Raw genomic sequence first — 3039 nt, 5'->3', positions numbered from 1 at the left:
ACAGCGTGTCGACGGGAAGACCACGCACTAGCAGGTCCTCTGGAGGTAGCGAGAACCAGTGGAGACAGCTGCAGAGAACACTCAAGCTAGAAAAAGGACAGACTAGTAACTAAGCCACCAGGAGTGGCAGAAGCTGTGTTGTGTTTTCAGTGAGCAAGTGTGAAGCCAGAGGAATGAATAGATTCTATTTACATCACACTCCAAACGTGTTGAGGAAAAACCTAAACCGAGGGGGCTGGATGGAGGAGACGCGCAACCTCCTCCAGCATCCAGCCCTGCTATTCCACAACTCTAAAATGCTTCGTGGAGTCGGGGAGATTCACTTGGAAAACAAAATTCCATAAACTTTTTGAAAGACATTTAAATAGAAACCCGAGGGGCGACCCGCTCTAATTTTCTTATGACGCTCAAGCCAGCTTTTAGTGGTTCTCATTCCAGCATGGGACATTTATGTTTGTTTGCTTGTTTGACTAGGACTGGGGCTTGAACCCAGGCCTTCTTACACGCTAGGCAAGTGCTCTACCACTGAGCCATATTCCCAGCTTTCTGTGGCATTTTTAATTCCCAGCAGGAGCAAGAGGTGTTTGTTGTCTTGGTGTTTGGCCTAATAGCATCCTTCCGCTTTGCAGGATTTGGGGAGAAGAGTGAGGACACCCGCAGTCATATTCTTCTCTGTGACCCTTTCTCCCTTCTATCCTGCTCCTCCTAAAGAGGGGGAAAGATTCAATGCAAATAACAGTAGAAAAAACCACAATGATGCACTAAGGTTAGACCTACCTCAGTTAAGATAGTAACTGGTACTCTTTCCTGCCAGCTTCTCGACTTCAAGTCCCCAAATGCCTCAGCTCTTGTGCTGGCCTGAAGTCTTCTTCGGTCCTCCCTGTGAGTATCTGTCATGGAAGCAGCACAGTGTTGGGTGGAAGAGCAAGACCTCCTTACCCCAGCCACGGCACAGCCCGGTCGCAGCATCCGTCCTCCAGTTGCATAAATTCTTTTTCCTCTCATTCCTCTGCCTGCTTCTAACTCCATCTGCTCTTTCCCTGATCCACACAACATCAGTTTTCAATTTACCCCTCAGGATAATCATAAAAACGATGAGATCAGCAACAAAAGATAAAGATACCGGGGCAGTGAGATGGTTCAGTGGATAAAAGGGCTTGCCTGATGACCTGAGTTCCGTTCACTGGAACCCAAGAAAAAAGGTGGAAGGAGAAAAGCAATTCCCCAAGGTTTCATCTGACCTCTTCAGGCTCTGTAGCACACCATACATACATACATGCATACACACATACATGCATACACACATACGTGCACGCATGCACACATACATACACATACACGCATGCGTGCACACATCCATTCATACATTCACACTCACACTATATACACAATAATAAATTTTAAATAAATATATGGAACTCATCTTTTCAGACTTTAGGGTGCATTTTTCATATTTCATCAAAATTGTTACATAGCCAGTTTTGGAAATTGACAATGCTTCAAGCAAAATCAAGGTATCCTTGGGAGATGTGTCTCAGGAGGAATTAGGAAGCTCTGGACTTAGCAGGTCTTTGCTGCGTATTCATTTCTATTCTGCACAGCGCTCAGTGCAAAGATGAATAGCCTTATCTCCCAGACAAATGCAAATAATCTTCATAGAAAGATCTTTGTTTTCTTCTCTAAACTACGGTATCTTTCTTGCTCACAATTCCCTGCAGCGGGGTGATAATTAAAACGCTTAAGGTTCAAAGGCATTCTTTCCAAAATTCCCGATGAGCTGGCTTCAGACAGGAATGAGGATAAACACTGGAATGGCAATGGTATCATAAATTAGGTTATTATGCTAAGAAGCAGTGGAAAATAAGATGTGTCTGCCAACAGTCAACAACTGTCTCCATTTGCGTTCTTGCTCCCAGTCATTTCTGGGTCCGCATTCCAGCATTCATAGCTGCAGGTATTCGGGCAGGTATATGTACCAGGCTGGGGTAAACTGAGCACACAGAACCTCTACATTCTATTTTCTATATGAGAATAGTATTCATTATGAAGAGACCGGATGATAGTCTGCCGGCAGGTAACCCCACTCATAATAAAAGTTCAATATCTCTATCTCTTATTCCCACAGAGACTGGTATCCGTCTCTCTTCAGGATTTGCCTGTGAAACTATGAACATTATATGCTCCACAATGACGTGGGCAATCTAAGACTCCTCTCTGTTTAGCTGGGCAATGTTTTAAGCACTGACAACCCTTTGAGCCCAAGCCCGTTCTGTCCACTTAACCAAGCTAAGTGTTCCTCCATTTCACTCTAGGACAACCACTTCTGCATTATTTGTTGCAATAGAAAAGTCAGTCTGTGTTTCTGTTTTTCTTGGTGAAAAGAATGTAAAAAAGACATCACGCTAATTTCCAAATTATAAAAATGTTGTGTATGAAACAGTTCTAATTCCCAGGAAAATTGTTCTGTTGAATATGAACTTCTTTTGCCATGTGGTCTCTGTGCAGCCCCTTCTTATCTCCAAAACTAATAGGGTGACCTTGAACCCCTGATGCTCCTTTCTCTGCCTTCCAAGTGATGGAATGGTCATGTTTGTCCACATAGCTGACTATGGAATGCCCTTGTTTTAAAATTTTGACAAATGATTAATGCAAATGCTTTTGCCATTATTATTAGTAGTAGTATCGATTCCCGCCAGGTGTGACGGCACATGTCACTTTGGAAGGCTGAAATACAAGGATCCTGTGATTCCAGGAGTTTGGAGTAGCCTGGGCAATACAATGAGATTGCCTCTGTGTGTGTGTGTGTGTGTGTGTGTGTGTGTGTGTGTGTGTGTGCTTGTGCTGTATACTGGCTTTCTTTTTTCCAATTTTTTTTTATAACTTCTTTATTGACTCATTGGGAGTTTCACATCACAGACCCTAATTCTGTTCACCTCCCGGTTCACCCATCCTCCCTTCCCCTCCTTCATACATGCCACCCTTCCGCAATAAGAAAAAAAAATCAAAGTAAGAAGGCAAGAGAATAAAAGCAAAAATAAA

General features: G+C 43.3%; 1 non-coding gene across 1 annotated transcript; it reads right to left on the bottom strand.

The window, feature by feature from the left end:
- Positions 1 to 467: 467 nt before the first annotated feature.
- Positions 468 to 543, bottom strand: Trnaa-agc (transfer RNA alanine (anticodon AGC)). Its single transcript has one exon. It is a non-coding gene; the product is annotated as a tRNA-Ala (tRNA).
- Positions 544 to 3039: the final 2496 nt, after the last annotated feature.

The sequence above is a fragment of the Alexandromys fortis genome, unplaced genomic scaffold (genome assembly GCF_014885135.2).
Source record: "Alexandromys fortis isolate MF-2015 unplaced genomic scaffold, M_Fortis_MF-2015_v1.1 scaffold_21, whole genome shotgun sequence".
NCBI classification, from domain to species: Eukaryota; Metazoa; Chordata; class Mammalia; order Rodentia; family Cricetidae; genus Alexandromys; species Alexandromys fortis.
Note: the sequence above shows the minus strand (reverse complement) of the source record. Positions and strands in the feature narration are given on the sequence as shown.